The sequence below is a fragment of the Pipistrellus hanaki genome (assembly GCF_964339955.1).
Source record: "Pipistrellus hanaki genome assembly, chromosome: 14".
Lineage (NCBI taxonomy): Eukaryota > Metazoa > Chordata > Mammalia > Chiroptera > Vespertilionidae > Pipistrellus > Pipistrellus hanaki.
In genome coordinates this window covers 35,453,287-35,470,708 of record NC_140516.1, presented here as the reverse complement: position 1 = coordinate 35,470,708, position 17,422 = coordinate 35,453,287, and the positions used below count along the sequence as shown (strand labels likewise).

General features: G+C 44.1%; 2 protein-coding genes across 2 annotated transcripts in view; both read left to right on the top strand.

The window, feature by feature from the left end:
- The window catches only part of TM9SF3 (transmembrane 9 superfamily member 3), a 181,206-nt gene that overhangs the window by 75,506 nt on the left and 88,278 nt on the right, over positions 1 to 17,422 (top strand). The window lies entirely within an intron of this gene.
- The window catches only part of PIK3AP1 (phosphoinositide-3-kinase adaptor protein 1), a 90,927-nt gene that overhangs the window by 31,253 nt on the left and 42,252 nt on the right, over positions 1 to 17,422 (top strand). The window lies entirely within an intron of this gene.

Genomic DNA, 17,422 nt, shown 5'->3' with positions numbered 1-17,422 from the left:
AAGGGGAAAGAGTTCAGTGCCCCTGACTAACTAGCCAGACATTGCATATTTAAAAATTCTTGCAGCACACCAGCTGAAAACTTCTGTAAATAGAGAAGTGGAAACAACCTGGGGCCTCGATGATGTCATTGAGCCCTTATATTAGCTAACCCCCAAATCTGCCCAACTGCTGTACTTTCTGGACTGAGAGATAAATGTGCTTTTTGTTGAAGGCATTTTAAGTTGGGATTTCCTTTACTGCAGGAGAACAATTTTAACAGATTCTACAGGGTTGGCCAAACATAAAAATGAGCTTTCACAGATAATTCCAAATGCCCATCAGTGGAGTAGACCCTTTTAAGAAGGGAGCTTTTGTTACAATAAGGGTTCAAATAGAAGTTGATGATGATTTTAAAAAATCCTTTATTGAGTGGAATTTAGCTCTTATTCTTAAGTATCCTTTAAGCCCCGGTGATCTAATACCCTATATAATAAAAAGCTAATATGCTAAGTGTTCGACCATTTGACCAGTCGCTATGATGGGCACTGACCACCAGGGGGAAGATGCTCCGATGAATAGGTTAGCTTGCTGCTGGGGTTCTGAAGTTCGGCCAATCAGGACTGGGTGACATGGGCTGGACACATCTTGGAGCCCTCCCGAGGTCCCTCCTCAGCCGATAGTGCACCGGTGGAGTCCCGCTGCCTGGCCTGTCTCTCTCACAATCAGGGACCCCTAAGGGATGTCAAGAGCTGGTTTTAGCCCGATCCCCAAAGGCCAGGCGGAGGGACCCCACTGGTGCACAAATCTGAGCATCAGGCCTCTAGTTCAAAAATAATCCCTTCTACGGTGTGACCATGAAGCTGAATCTTTCCCCAGGGCATTTGCATTATCCCCTGCGTAGTAACTCCACTGAAGCTTTTATTAGTAAAATGTGGAGGTGGGGGAGGTTTCTGTGCAGCAGAGCCTTCCAGGTGCTCTCTGCCCACTTCATACCAGCGAGCCACTCTCCTCTCCCCCTGCAGGGGCTGTCTGGCACGCCCACCTTTGGAAGGTTGCTGAACCTTGACCAAAGGGGAAACCAGCCATATTGTGACTGCTGTATTTGCAAAACACCACACACAAAAGGACTGCAAAATCCCGGAGAGGAAGAGTGCCCGTGAACAGGGCCCTGTGGATTGTGGGTATTAGTGGGAGGGGCACAGGTGCCGAGAAGAGTGGCAGACAGATAGACAAAAGGCTGCAAGGATGATGACAGGGGAACAGTTTTCAACCTGCCTGAACTCAGGCGCCCTTTTGACAAATGTCCCCTTCCATGCCTCATATTATAAACACAATAGTTTTAAAAGGTTTAAATACAAAGTTATGTCAGAATATTGACTAAGCTTTAAGAGCTACACAATTTCTCCACAAATGTCTGGCAGGACATTTACCAACGTTCCCACCTCCCCTGAGGGAAGATGGGAATTACTAGAATAGGTTTTTCTTGATTCTGATCCCAATGTTGATCAGATTTCTAGCGGTTCCTGTAATTAATATGAAATAACAGTGAAGACGGTATTTTGCGCTCATGCTCTGGACTCTGAACCACAAAGTGTGCTCTCATGCTGGGGTCTCATACTGTACCTAACCAAAGCGGGCTTGTGGGGGAGAAATGTTTGCAGAAGATCGAAGGACTGCACTTTGTGTTTAGTGGGGTGTCACGCACAGAGGGGCAGGACTGGGCATGGCCTCCAAAGTCAAACTGTATTGTCCAATCTGTAAACACCGAGGAAACAACTGAGAACAGGGAAGTGACTCATCTGGGGTTAAGTAGTTGAGGGATCGTTGAGAAGTAGGAAGGAGTATGAGAACCTAAGCTTTTCCCTCAGAGTATAATTTTCCTAAGAATTTGGATATGCAAGGAAACAGCATCTGATTAATTTTTTAAATATATTTCATTGATTTTAGAGAGGAAGGAAGAGGGAGAGATAGAAACATCGATGCTGTGAGAGAATCATCGATTGGCTGCCTCCTACATATCCCCTGCTGGGGATCGAGTCTGCAACCCAGGCATGTGCCCTTGGTGGGAATCAAACCTGGGACCCTTCAGTGCACAGGCCGATGCTCTATCCATTGAGCCAAACCAGCCAGGGCTGATTAATTTTTTTAAAAAATTACTGAGAGGACCCTCGCTGGTTTGGCTCAGTGGATAGAGTTTCGGCCTGCAGACTAAAGAGTCCCAGGTTTGATTCCGGTCAAGGGCACATTCCCAGGTTGTGGGCTTGATCCCAGTAGGAGGCGTGCAGGAGGCAGCTGATCAATGATTCTCACCATTGTGAGAAGTAGGTGTTTTTATATCTCTCTCCTTCTTCCTTCCTCTCTGAAATCAATAAAAAAAATTTTTTTTTTAAATTACTGAGAGGGATTAATGTAAAGAAGAGGCAAAGATGGTGTCAAGAGACTGGTGACTTGTCCATATCTTTTGTGTGTAAATGGGGCAAAAGGTGACCCAACCATGGTTTGTCTCTGGTGATGGGAATTCTCTGTCCCAGACACTGGGCGTGCCTGGTGTCAGGTGACCCCGTGCTTCTCTGGCTCTGGCTGGGGGGACCCCTGGGGGAAAGCCATGTGCAGAGATGGGCTTAGTGTTCATGTTGGAGGCTGACGAGCAAGTGACCGGCCTGTTTCTCTTTCGTGGCTTCAGTTCCACTTCAGAGAGTGACCTTCTGGTCCCTCAGATGGGAAGGCTCAGTTCAGCCTTGTTGGGAGGGTTCAGCTAGTTCCCGTATTTTCTGCCTTCTGCTTCCCAGCCTCGGGCTGAAACAAAGCAGTTCCAGGGTTGGACTCCTTTGCCAACACAGAAACTTAAAATTCCCCAGTGAAGTTCCTGTTAAAACCGAGTCTACTATTCTAGAAGTACAGCGTGATCAGCTTTCTTAAGCCGTTAATTATTAAACAAGATCAATACTTTTTAGTTCAAGTTTTACTCTTTTCGATTAGAAAAACTGAAGGTCATTTATTCAAAGACAAAAACCAAACCAACTCCCCCTCCTCCCCCACCCGGGGGGCTGAAATTCCAATGTGTAAACCCTGGGAAGAGAGGGATTGAAGAAATGGCCTCTGAGGTGATGGAGAAAGAGCATGGTTTCCAGTTTGTCGGGGGGCTCCTTTCCTTTCCTTGTAGGTTCTTAGTTGTTACTGCCACCAAGGCGCGAGGGTCAGCAAGGCTGGGAGAGGCCTGAGCCAGCTGACCTGAGGTAATGATAGCTTTCATGGCCTAGGGTCATAGCCAGGCTAAGAAGCTGACCTATCTGTGGCTCCAATCAGATATGCTGGTCAGAAGCCAGCAGTAGCCAGGCAATGGCCAATACCAGAATGTTGGCCAAGGCTTACAAAATATTAAGGTCACAGAGACGAAAGCAAGCAGAATTCCAAAGCAGATGCTCAGAACGTGTGCAGCATAGCAAGGAGCCCAGCAAAGGCCCTCTTCTTGGGGGCGGGTTGCCTGGCCCCGCTTTCCTTGGAGGGCAGACAGCTGCCGGGAGACAGCAGAGGGCCCTGCAGACAGACAGACAGCGGCTCATGGCAGAAAGGAGAGGGGGTTGTGGCTGTAGATGGATTCTGACACAATGCAACCCCCCTTGACCCTCCCTCCAGGAAACAGCCCAGCTAGGAAAGCCCCTGTGACCTTTAATTTGTAGACAAACTGGTTTGGTTGTTTGAATTGTGATACTGCCAAGCCATGGTTCCAGGCTTACGTTCCATGTCCTCCGGGTAGACATAAAACTAAAACACTTGCGTGCAACCGTGGGGGCTGCTCTCATGTCCTAATTGCTAATAGAAGTCCTTCATTAATAATAATAATAATGATAATAATAATAATAATGGTCAGGGATATGGTGACTGCCTTTCATGGACCACTTATTATGGGTTAGAGTGTTTGACAACAATTCTGAGAGGCTGGAATTATAATTTCCATTTCTCAGATAAGGAAAACGACACTTTGAGAGGTTGAGTAACTTGCCTAAGGTAACCAGCTCGTAAGAGCCGAGATCAAGTCTACATTGTCTGTGGCCCAAATTCCACCCTGTATGCACCTGGCAGACCTCTCGCTGCTGGGTTGGAATTGACCAAGGGCCCCATGGCTGTGCTGTGAAACCATCACAGCATTTGACCAAGGTCGCATTTCCCACAGGCTGTTCCCATCCGACCACTGAGCTCAGCAGGGACACTACAGCAGGTCAGCTCCTGGAAGACACGGGTCTCCAGTGGTCAGCTTCAGCTTGAGGATCCCTGACAGATTTGCAGAACTTTCCGTAGACAGCTCAGTGGTCTAGGACCCCAATCTCTGTCTCAGGCATTTTCCCTAATAAAATCTTTGCATTTTAATCCCATTTTACTGTTTGCTTCTCAGAAAGCCTGGACTAACACAGTGCACCATGGGGAATTTTCAGGGCAGCTGAGTTCAGCCTGCCAGCATGAATTGGGAAGTTACTTTCCTGCTCCCTCCAGATTCCACACTAAAAGCCACAAGGTGTGAAGCCTTGCTGGGGTCCTCCCTGTGTTGTACCTTCTTTCTTGTTAGTCACTTAGGTGGTTGGTCACGTCTCATCCATTGATCCATCTATTCAGGCAAGAAGCATTTATTGACTTCTCACTGTGTCTTAGGCTCTGGGGATCCAAAGATGAATGTCAGGGGCTCTGCCCTAAGGGGAATCACAGTCAGGTGGAAGAACAATTTGGTCAACAGATACACAACAGTAATTGCTAATGACTCTGAGTTTCTTCTCTGCCTGGTGCTCTTTTAAGTGTCTTATAACAATCAACTCATTCTATAGTTACAACTCTTGTATGAGTAGGTGGTATTATTATCTCCATTGGCACCTGGAGAAACTGAGGCACTGGTGGGTGGCAGATAGAAAGGGGCAGGTGTGGGGTTTGAACGCAGGCAAAGCCCTTGAGCTTACTGCTGTGCCACGCTGCCCCTTGCCCTGCTGCCTGTTCTAAGGGAGTGTGACCGTGTCTGGGGAGTGCAGGCTTCTACCACAGCAATAACTCTGAGCCCAAAGCAGCTTGGTTCCCCTTTAAAATCCTCATTGGCTGCCACAGTGAGAACAATCTTGCTGGCTTATCCAGTGGAGGCAGAAAGCCAATTATGTTGTAGAGAATCACGACTCACTGCTCCTACGTGGAGGCAGCTGCATCTCAGCTGTCTCCTGTCTCTTTGGCTATCTGGAGCACCCCTGGGCAGCCTGATACTCACTTCCTGGGCCCATTTGATTGCCTAGCTCTGGACTATGTCCCTTTCTACATGGAGCATCATTTCGTAGGAACTCTCCATTTGGTAAATGAATAATAACAAAAATAGCAAATTCTTAACATTATCTAACACTTTTCAGTTTTCAAAGGGCTTCTGTGTGTTTGTCACTTACTCCCAACAAGATTATTGCAGGCCAAACAGGTATAAATATTCTCGTTTTAAGGAAGAGAAAACTGAAGCTTAGGAGAGTCCTGATTACACTTAGAGAGTCCCAGCTCTACCATTTAGTCCTGTAAATGGTAGAGCTGGGACTTGAATACAGACTTGAATGGTAGAGTTGTGCCCTTGCTGACTGCACTATCCCAGAGCCCCTCACAAGCTACATTTCTGTTGCTAGGAAATACTAAGCCTTTAGAACCTTGTCTTTAGTAGCTCTGGTTTTAATTCCTGGGGACAATCAGCAGCCCAGGGTTAAAGAGTTTTCTTTTTGGCCCATAATTGTTTAAGTCCAATTTGGAGCACCATCTTCCTGTTTCCTATCTCTTTAAGCGGTCACCCAGAAGGATCACGTCCCCACCCCAACTTGACCATGATGTGAAGCCAAGTACTCCTTTCGGGGTGAGGAGTGAGAGAAAGTTACCCTTCCCGGAAATGGAAAGTGAAACTGACCAGTCCCATGTCATCGTCTCAACTGGCTAGAGGGCTAAGGGTCAGCAAGCGTGGGGGCAAAAAAGCACCCTATCAGCCTTTCCTGGAAGCTTGAAGGTTTGAGTGGTAGAGAGACAAAGAAAGGGAATTTTCTTCATCATTTCCTAAGCTCGCGTCTGTTATCAAGAGTTGCCTTTGACCTCACAGTTCCCGGTTGAGTGAAGAGGAACCGCATTTTTGTGGCCTTCCACAAATGAAGCCCATTTGTCTGTCCTGACACGAGTAAAGCCGGGTGTCAGTGTCTGTGTAGATTGGAATTGATCCTTGAACCAGGAAACCAAAGGGAGGCTGTGTAAAGACCAGTTATTAATGGCCTCATCACAAGCCGGGGCCAGGCCTTCTGAACAACATTTACATAGAGAGAGGAAGCACATTTATAAGTGTCGGAAAGAGATGAAGAAAGAGGAAGCCTTTGCCGGGGCTGTGGTATCTACAGCTTTATTAGCAACACTGGGGTTTCCTGAACGACGAAACAGGGGCCTGCAGGCCCCCAGGCCTGGGAGTCCTAGTGGAGCACTTCCTCCCCAGGGGTGGCCTTCGGAATGCAGGTATGAACAGTGCTCCTCAAGGACCTTGGCAGCTTAGCCAATGGAGCTGTGCTTGGCTAGAGCAGTCCCAGAGATGCTGGGTCCAGGAAAGAGGCGGGTGTCCATGGAACCCGTTTCCCATGGCGAGGCAGCAGAGTTTTCCGCAATCCCTCCCAGATTTATCCCAGAGACTGGTTTCGGGAACTTCCGTCTGTGGGGAGGAAGCTGCCGACCCAGGAGAATTATTTCTCCACTGGGGTCATGTTTCCTGACATCAGCTTTTCCTTCAGTCTGGGAACTGGTTAGAAAGTGGGAACCTTGAGTTCTAAATGTGGCTCTATCATTAGACCAGCAGCTAATAACGTGGCACTCATCAGTTTCCGTCCTGACCCTCCAGTTTTCCCTGAAAAATGGAGGTAGTCACATCTGTGTCCTTGGGGACCGTGAAAGGAGCAAATGAGAACAAGTTAAAAAAAGTTCCGAGACCCTGGGTGGTGCCAGAACTCCCAGTTACCCTGGGCTTCTTGGATGAGAATGGAGTAAATTGGATCTAGTTATCAGGGAAATTCCCTGAAGATTGAAGTTGGGAGAGAGAGAGAGGGCCCCAGCCCCCTCTGGGAGGTTGGGGGGTGTGCAGACAGATTTCTGTCATTGGTGGACAACACAGGTTGGTTGTCATGGCAGTCTCAATGTGGGGCTATTTTTATTCAAGCTGAAGAGCAGGGTGGGTGAGTTGGGGAGGGGAAGGAAGAACCGTCATCCTTTGCTTTACAACAAAACAAAACTAACACTTTGACTAGTTCATTTAGAGCAACTAGGCGGGGGCTGGATGAAGGTCTTAGAAGCCTGAGGTCTGCTCTCCTCCTTCCTGCCTCATCCTGAACTTTAAGTGTCTTGAGGGACGAGCATGGGGATTACCTGGTGAATGAAAGGAGAATAGCTCCTTGTGTACATGAGCTGGAAAAGACTGGGGAAGATTCCTGATCCAGAACCCTCTCCCCGGGGCTGCAAAACCCGCCTATGTGTAATGCAGCTGGGCAACCTCAGGAATCTGCAGCTGGCACGGAACATCTGGATGGCAAAGCAGGTTGGATACGACAGGTGAGCCAGCCTGTGTTGGGAAAGAAAGTCAGCATGGCCTTGTGGGAGGAGTAGATTCAGTCTTCTTCCTCCCTTCTATTCCTCTCTTCTTGTTTCCAGGGAGACAGAGTGGCACCAGATTATCTAAAGCCTGAATTTGATATGTTTCTACAGGTCTCTGCCTTACCTTTTTGGCAAAGGATGGTGATGATGATGATGATGAAGGTGACAAGGACAATGACTCATGTCACTTTAATGAACTCACCCTAATGCCACTAAATAATCGTCCCCTCCGTCCCCTGGCCTTAGTGCCTGTAAGAATGTGGAGGGAAGGGCTCTGGTACTCTACTGACCTTCAACTTCATTCTGATTGATAACTGTATGTGCCTTTGGGGGAAGCTGGTTACTTGTGGGTTGCGCATACTTGTCACTGTGTTGGAACCTTTTTGAATAAAAAGGGTTAGCTGGACGGGAAATTCAATACCCATTAACCAAGCTGGGTAAACAAGGGCAAAGAGAGACCCAGGGTGATGACTAAAATGAAGATGAAAAAGCAGTTTTGATGTTTGCCAGGAAGCTGGGGGGAGAAGGGGGATATTGAAACTCAAGTTCTGAGCCCCACCATTGCCAGCCTCTCACCTCCCCCCTCGGTCCCACATGCCTTGACAGTGGAGCAAAAGCTCCTTCATTTGGCTCCTTCATTTGGAATTTGGGGACAAGGCCAAGGCTGAGGTCTCCCTCATGCTTTCTAAGGACACAATAGCCACGACACTGATTTTCTTAGCTACTAGCTGGTGCAAACAAGATGCACAGTAGGAGAAATGCTTGATATACTTAAGAATCATTATTCTAAGCATTTTGTGAACGATGCTTGTAGAACACTTTCAGAGATCAGGTTAATTATAGCATCTTATTTGCTCCTGAAAGCGGAGAGAGCAAGATGTTGGCTTGGTAACACTTCGTTAGCCACCAGCTTGCTCGGAGTGTGATGTATGGTCAGCCACTCCCCTTCTCAATTCTGACCCAGATTTACAAAAGAGCTGATATATCCTGTTTGTGTGTGTGGAATTATAGCAAAAGCAAGCAAATAAAATTCTTCAGCCTTAAAAAAACCCTACATTTTCTATATCTATTTTTTTTTAAAAAAATATGTTTTTATTGATTTTAAAGAAAAAGGAAGGGAGAAGGAGAGAGAGGGGAAAAAACATCAATGAGAGAGAGAAACATTGAGCAGTCGCCTCCCATATACCCCTGTCTGGGGTCAAACCTGAAAGCTGGGTATGTGCCCTGATTTGGGATCGAGCCATCAATCTTTCAATGCATAGGTTGATTGACACTGAACCACCTAAGCCACACTGGCCAGAGCTAACTATATTTTTAATATTCATCCAAGGATATGTTTTTATTGATTTTAGAGGAAAAGAAAGAGGGAGAGAGAGAGTAACATCGATATGAGACAGAAATATGCATTGGTTGCCTCTCATACATGCCCTGACCGGGAACCAAACCCACAATCTAGATATGTGCTCTGACTTGTAATTGAACTGCAACCGTTTGGAGTATGGGATAGTGGTCTAACCAACTGAGCCATCTAGCCAAGGTCGATCTATATTTTATAGAATTTCTTTTTCTCATGAATACTCTTTGCAGGCAGACCTTTGACATACAGTCCAACTCCTTGACTGGTATTCAGGGTCCTGTCTGACACCGAGGCTCCCCTACCTTTCTCATCTCTCACCCCAACCTAGAAGGTGCCCCCACTTTGCTTCCCTTAGCCCCAGAATACCGTTTGCTCTCATGCTTCTGTGTCCTTAATCAGACCTTTACCGCTGCGAGCAAAGTCTTTCCGACCCCACTTCAGCATTCTCTGTGCCTTTCAAGATTCTACTTGTCACTTCTTTGGGGATGTCCTTCCTTCTTTGTTTTTTCTCGTGGCCATAAACTGCGTTTTATAAATCCCTGCTTATTTCCCATAATGTTTTATTTTTATTTGTTTCTGGAAGTGGGGAATAATGTATTTCTCTCTTCTTTGGTCCCCCAAAATTACTGAGGACAGAAATTTTCTTATCCTAACATTTCTTAGGGGAGAGGCCTGGGCAAGGTTTTGAATATTTGTTATTCATTGATAGGCAATACATATTTGTTGAGGGAATAAAAAAGTGAATTATAAGTTATTTTATTATTTTAAATAGAAAAATATACCTTTTTCACAGAAAGGTAACCTCAGTACCCCAAAACTATTTGACCTAATTGAAGTAAGTTAACTTCTCTCTTTAAAAAAAAAAAAAAAATTCATTGATTATTTTCAGAGAGGAAGAGAGAGGGATAGAGAATCAGAAACATTGATGAGAGAGAAACATCGATCAGCTGCCTCCTGCACACCCCCACCGGGGATGTGCCTGAAACCAAGGAATCGAACCTGGGACCTTTCAATCTACAGGCCAATGCTCTATCCACTGAGCCAAAAGGGTTTCAGCTTAACTTCTCTTCTTTATCCTTCAGGAAGTCTTTCTCAATTTCACGAAACTGCTATCCCGGTGCTTTCTAAACATTTAGAAACATAACTCATTTCATCAATAGTGACATTTATGGTCTCATCACACAGGTTAGTGCTTGCGGGGAGGGCATCACACAGGTTAGTGCTTGCGGGGAGGGCATCACACAGTTCTCAGTTTCTGTACATGGAGCATCGTCTTCCCAGTTCAGCTGTAAGCTCCATGAGGCCCAGGCTAGGGAGAACACGCTCCTGGGGTCTCCCAGGGGCCCGTGTCACATACGTACAGTAGACACTCGCGAGTCGATGAGGAAGCTCGGGTTTCAGCACATTTTATGTTGGGCTTTGAGAGAGGGGTTTTATGACCTCATCCTTGTGGCTTAGTTAGATGGATGAGAATTATAACAGATTAGAAATTTTATTCTGAGTGGAGCAGCTTTCAAAGGTTTCTCAGAATTCAGGCTCTCTATATTCCTGCCCCATCTGTGCAATGTTAAATTTGAGTCTTTGATCCGGGATGCAAATGAAGAGGGAACATGGCCCCTTTCATTTGTGGACCCCACTCCCTAGGTTGCTTGTCAATTCATTTCTGCCTTCTTCTAAGAAATCTTAAATTTTCTCCACTTTCTCTTGTACCAGCCACACTAGAAATTCTGGACATAAATTGGTGATCTCCTATTTAATGTTAGCCCAGAGACACACATTTTCTTGTCTGGCCCCAATGACCATTTCTGTTTTATTCCATTTTTGGCTAGATTAATGAAAAAGTCTTAATTCCCAGTTCAAATGTAATCTCCTTAATTTTCTTTTCTGTTCACTTTCTTTTTCCTTGGCATCCAAAACTCAGAGAAAATAAATCAACATGTTTATGCTATAGGCTGTCTTCCCCCTCTTTCCACCTTCACTTTGCCTTATTTTAAAAGTCACTAATAAACTTTGCTTATCAAAATGGACCAGTATAGTATAATTCGGCTTTTCTCAAACTTCAGTCATATGAGAATCATCAACATGGCTTTCAGTTTATTTGTAACAGCTTTATTGAAATATTTATGTGCCATGCAATTCACCCATTTATTTATTTATTTTGAAAAATGTTTTTGTTGATTTTTAGAGAGGAAGGGAGAGGGATAGAAGCATTGATGTGAGAGAAACATCATCACCCAGCTGCCTCCTGCAGGCCCTGTACTGGGGATTGAGCCCACAACCTGGGCATATGCCCTGACAGGGAATTGATCTGGTGACTTCTTGCTTCCTGGATCGACACTCAGTCACTGAGCCACAATGCCTGGGCCAATACACCCATTTAAAGTAGTTAATGAATTGGGGGGGGGAGGGGGGTAATATTACATTATCAATTTTTTAAAATTGTGGCAAAATATATATAACATATTTGTCATTTTAACCAATTTCAAGTCTACAACTCAGTGGCATTAATTACATTCACAATGCTGTACAACCATCAGCACTATTTCTAGAACTTTTCCATTGCACTATTTACAATTTTTTATTTTTCAGTTTATTTTAAAAGGAAACATTGTCACTATAAATGAAAAAACCAGTCTCTTGATATAAAAAGGTAACTATAAGAATGAAACAGTGAAAAGTAATGCATTCAATTCTACTAGATAATTTTTTGGCCTGTTCTGTCTGTGGTGCAAAGCGGGTATACGTGTTAAAGAGGAATTAAAAGCCCCTCTTGCCCAACGGAGCCTTTCTTCTTGCTATAAGTGGGATTAAAATAGGTGAGACGGGACCACCTTCTCACACTGCCTTCTCAGTGTCCCTGAATGTTTGCTGTACACTTTAGAATCCTGTCCCGCACCACCAGGGTGTGAGTGTGGCTCACCCTGCGGGAAATGCTGTCAGAGTGCGTGAGAGCACGGATTTGGGGGTGAAATTTCCATACAGCATATACCGTATGACTCGGACAACTGACTTAAATTTCTGTTCCGCAGATTCCTCATCTGTAAAATGAGCAGAATGACCAGTTCTTTAGTTGTGATAAAATAGAATCATATATGTTAAGGATTTTGTATGGGATATTATAAATGCTCAACAAAGAGCCACTGTGGTCGTTGAACAATCTTTGTACTTTCCCCAAAGCTTAGAAGAGAAGTTAGCTTGTGTACTCTGAAAACACTTCTCCAAAATCAGCACATGCCATTCTCTTGTTCTCCTTACCCTATCCTCCCAAAGGCTGCCAAAAACCACAGTGCCAGCTGCGTGCCAGACAGTTTGCAGGACAGAGGCAGTGCATGCTCTGAGAGTCAATTGGAAAGTAAGAGCACACAGGACTCTAGCTGGGCCAGTTGGCTTCTGGCGCCTCTTGACTCAAACCCCATTGGTGAAATGTGCCTGTTGGCCCTGGGGGCGCGCCACGGTGTGCCTCACTAAGGCGGCCCCACCGGGCATTGGTGAGTGGAAACCCACACCCAGTCTCCTGAGCTGCCGTCACAACCCACACCAGGAATAGTAAGTGACGCTGCTTCCTGCCCTGGACCACATCAACCAGGGAGGCGGTGCAGTCACCTGGGGCAAGTGCCCGCTCTGCCGCTTGCTTGCTGGCTGCGTGACTTAGGTCACTTCAATCCTCAGGCACAGAGTTCCCGTCTATAAAATGGGAATGGGAGAGTGGTTTCTAGTCATCACAATAGTCAGTAAATAGTAACTTTTATTATCATTATTGTTAAATAGGGTGTCTGTCACAAGTCCTCTTACATAATATGCTGCTTCATGTAGCTGGCCATGAATCCGAGTACATACATATACTCATTTTATTTAAAATTCATAGTTGTTGTTGTTTTTAGATATACATAATATATAGACTCCTTTGTGGAGGGGGAGAATTATGAACCTTGAGCTGTTTATAGATTTTTATGATGCCATTTAATGTGTATAAACATATTCAACTTCTTATGCTTTCTGTTCTTTCCCTGCTCCATTACCAAGGTTCTTTCTCACCATAGAAAATATGAAAATACATGGAAGGTCGGAAGGAAGGAAGAAAAGAGGAAGGGAGGGAAGGACCATGCACAATCCAACCACACATTTTTTTCTGACCTTTTAAAATGAAATTTTCTTTCTATAATTAATATCCAACACTCTCAGATGTATGATTCTATATCCTGCCTTTTTTGCTTCACGTAATGTGGTAAACCTTTACCTAAAAGTCTTGGAAAATAAGATCTTTTCATCAGTAGGTTATTTTCTGATTTTCACTGATGGAAAGAATGGTTTAGCAGAGGTCTTGGCTTGTTATCTTTCTCTACATTTTGAACACTCATTTTTCTCCACAAGAGAGATTTTTAGAAGTAGAATTATGTGGCCAAAGGTGTGAACATTTAAAAGACTTTCCTTTTCTCGGTATATGGACACATGGCTTTCCAGAAAGATCGTAGCAGTTTATGCTTTTGTCAGCATCAAATGAGAGTATCTGTCCTACCTCACCTTCAAACATTTCAAACATTTGAAAAGGTAAAATAGCAATATGTTATTTTTATTTATTTGTAACTCCATGGTGATTAGTGATAATGAATGGTGTGTGTGTGTGTGTGTGTGTGTGTGTGTGTGTGCATGTGTGGAGAGAGAGAGAGAGAGAGAGAGAGAGAGGTAAGATGCATTTCTTTCTTTGTGAATTATCTATTTATTGGACTTTGGGTGTTTTTAAAAAAGGTTTCTATGACAATATATATAAAGGAGATTAGTTCCTTGGCATAATTATTTCAAAGTTTAACCAGTTTGTGATTTGCCCTGGGATTTTTTGGAAACAGTTTTATTGAGACATAATTTACATAACACAACTTACCCATTTAAAGTGTAGAATTCAGTGATTTTTCAAGATGTATATTTATTGCTGAAAGTATTACAGATATTTCCCCCTTTCCCCCATTGACCTCACTCCCACAACCCCCAGGCCTTCACTGCACTATTTTTGTGTCCATAGGTCATGCATATATGCATATGTTCTTGGGTTAATGTCTCCCCGCATTATATATATATACTATAGTCACAGGCTTGTGCAACTATTGCCACAACTAATTCTAGAATATTTTCATCACCTCAGAAAGAAACCCCATATCCTTTAGCTATCATTTCATGATCTCGCCCCACCCAATCCAAGCTCCTCAGTCCTCAGCAGCTACTAACTTACTTTCTGTCTCTACAGGTTTGCCTATTCTAGACATGTCATATATTGGAATCATATGATATGTGTGGGTTTTTGGTTTTTTTTTTGTGGCTGGCTTATTTCACTCAGCATAGTGTTTACAATGTTCATCTATATTGTAGCACGTATTGATATTTTATCCCTTTTTATGTCTGAATAATACAATTCATCAGTCGATGGACACTTGGTTTTCCCCATCTTTTGGCTATTATGACTAATGCTTTTATAAATATTACTAGAGGCCTGGTGCATAAAATTCGAACATGGGTAGGGCTCCCTTAGCCTGGCCAGCAATCAGGGTTGATCAGTGGGGTGACTGGCAGGGCGATTGGGGGGGCCCACTGGCACCTGCCTAAGCCGGCCTGCCCTGCCCCCCGTCACTGTCACTGGTCGCCTCCCTCTGTGGGAGGCAACCAGCTGGGCAATTGGGGGATGGCATCCCCCCCACCTGCTCGCTGGCTGGCTCCACCCCCACTGCTGCCTCTGCTCACCTCCCTCTGTGGGGCAACTGGTGGGGCAATGCCCCTCCCTCTGCTGGCACCTGCCTTGGCTGGGGGCAGCCCCTACATTGAATGTCTGCCCCCTGGCGGTCAGTGTGCATCATAGTGACCAGTCATTCTGTTGTTCAGTTGATTTGCATATTAGACTTTTATTATGTAGGTTGATTGAGTTTTTATGTTTTTACATTTTTGTTTAATGAAGTTTTAAATTCATGTCATCAACTCTATTGCTTGTTTGGATTGTATTTCTTTATGTGTTTAAGATGAACAGATCTTTCCCCAAACCAGTTATAAAACTTTCAAACATATTCTCATCATTTTAAGTTTTAAAATTTGTTTTATTTGATTTTTATTTCAATCTGTAATTCATCTAAATTTAATCTTGGAATTTATGAGAATTAGGAAGACTCTAAATAGTCCCTCTGCCCCTCCACACCCATCCCAAATAACTGAATTTCTTTAGCACCATCTGCTGAGCCATTTTTCTCACCAAACTATTTTCCCTATTCTAAACTGATATTTTAATGCTTTATCATGTGTTATGTTTTCATGAGAATGAAACTTGGCTTGTGAGCTAACTATTATATTTAATTGGTTCTTTTAATTTTTATGACTTTAATGTATAATAAGACTACCCTTGGTTGCTTTTTTAAACTTTAGTAAAAAAAATAATATATATATATAATTTTCTTACATAGGAAAATAAATATTATAAAGGAGAACATCATTGCAACAACAATTTAAAAACAATGGAAAAAGCAATGTGTGGCTTTATTTGAAAATCAAGGACTTTTTCCCTGCCATAATTATTGATTTAGTCAGGTTTTCTATGCATTTTGAGACAATTTATATTTTTCTATTGAAAATTTCAAAATTCTTAGTATAGAGTTATCACATCAATGTGTTTCTAAAAATTCTTCATATCTGCTATTTTCTTTTTCTCATTTGGCCTATTTATATTTTCTTTATTCTTTTGTTAGCTATAATTACCAGAATTTTGACTCTTTGGCTAGACAAATGGGTCAGCAATTTGGAAGAAATTAAGAGTTTTGTGTGTTTTTTTTTGTTTTGTTTGTTTTTTGAAGCAATGGTATATTGTAGTTGGTCTATCCCAAGAAGATTATGCCTGTATAGTAAATTCGAACAGGTAATTGGCAAGAGAGCATCTAAACAATTCTGGACTAATAAGTAGTTCTGGGCAGTGTTTTGCAGTTTTAAGTAACTGATTGAATGTTTTAAGTCAGTAGGGTTATTTTCTCATCCAGGAAGAACCTCAGAAATGAAAAATTGGGATGTTCAGTCATCTAATAATAAAAATTGAAGCTTGATAGCATGTAATTATTAAGAAGAGTAATATTCATTATCCCTGATCTTTTGGACTCTCTCATTCATAGGCTCCATGGTCGATGGGAGTTGCGGGGGTGGCGTGTGCAGCTCTGTACACAGGGATGGGCCCGAGACGTTTTAAAAGCAGCTGATAAGGAGAGAAGGGTGTGGGAAAGGGCAGATCCAGCAGAGAGAATGGCGGCCTTCAGTTCATTTGGCTCAGAGAGCAGGCAGGTGGAAGATGACTGCAGAGAGATATTAGCACTGAGCGAGGGAGTCAGTAGGAATGGGAAGGAAAGGAGAGATGTAAGAGTATGATAGCACTGATGCCTAGTGAAAAGCAATATTATCCTCCTTGGAACTTCCAGGGTCCTTTGGCCCAACTCTTAGCACTATATTCTACCTGGTTTTCTGTTGCACAAATAAGATCAGCGATCTGGACTTACTCAGCCAGGCCTTCTGGAATAATGCATCTTGGGAGAAAACATGGAGAGGGAGGAGAAGTAGGATTGTGTGCTTCAATGCCCATCACACTCTGGGGGAGTGAGTAGACATCTGTCAACACAGACATCAGGCTCTAGCTCCTCCCCCAGGCTGAGCAGGTCTTGTGGGTCCTTGCCTCGGTCCTTATCCCTAGCTCTGCTCGTCCACCTCAGCCTTCAAGATCGTGGGAGCACAGCTCTCTGCTGGCATGAATCGGGGTCTAGCGTGCATGCCTGTGGTTACAGCTTTCTGAGGGGACAAGTTCACAGTCACCTCTGCTTTCTACCAGCACTGATCACCACAAGCTCTGCAGGAAGCCGACTCCTTCCTTGGAAGGCCATCCTGTAGGGATTAGCCAAGCTAACCCTGACCTATCATCCAGCCACCCTTTTAGATTGTGGGCTCTAGGAAGGCAGGATAGATGTCTGGTTCACCCTCATGTCCTCTCAGTGCCTAACATAGTTGGCTGGCTCTGTAAGTAGTTTTGGAATGCAGACAGCAAGCCCAAGAAAAGGATGGTGAGCCTTCCCTTCTCCTCTCAACCATTCTTTACCATGTGTCTCTCTTTGAGGATCTGATTAAATCTGGGAACTGTCTCCAGAAAAGTATAGGCAAACATACACACATGCACACACAGAACCTTTCACTCAAGTATCCTATCAATGGATGGACCCTGGCTTACAGCCCCTGCCTTGGAGTTCTGGCAGATTCCATTCACACCATCTCAACACCATCTTGTGTGTGCCTTACCTACCCTGTTTCCCCCAAAATAAGACAGTGTCTTATATTAATTTTTTTCTCCCAAAGTTGCGCTAGGTCTTATTTTCAGGGGATGAATTATCTTTCTATGCGCTAGGTCTTATTTTCGGAGGATGTCTTATTTTCGGAGAAACACGGTACACATCTGCACACCCCTGTTC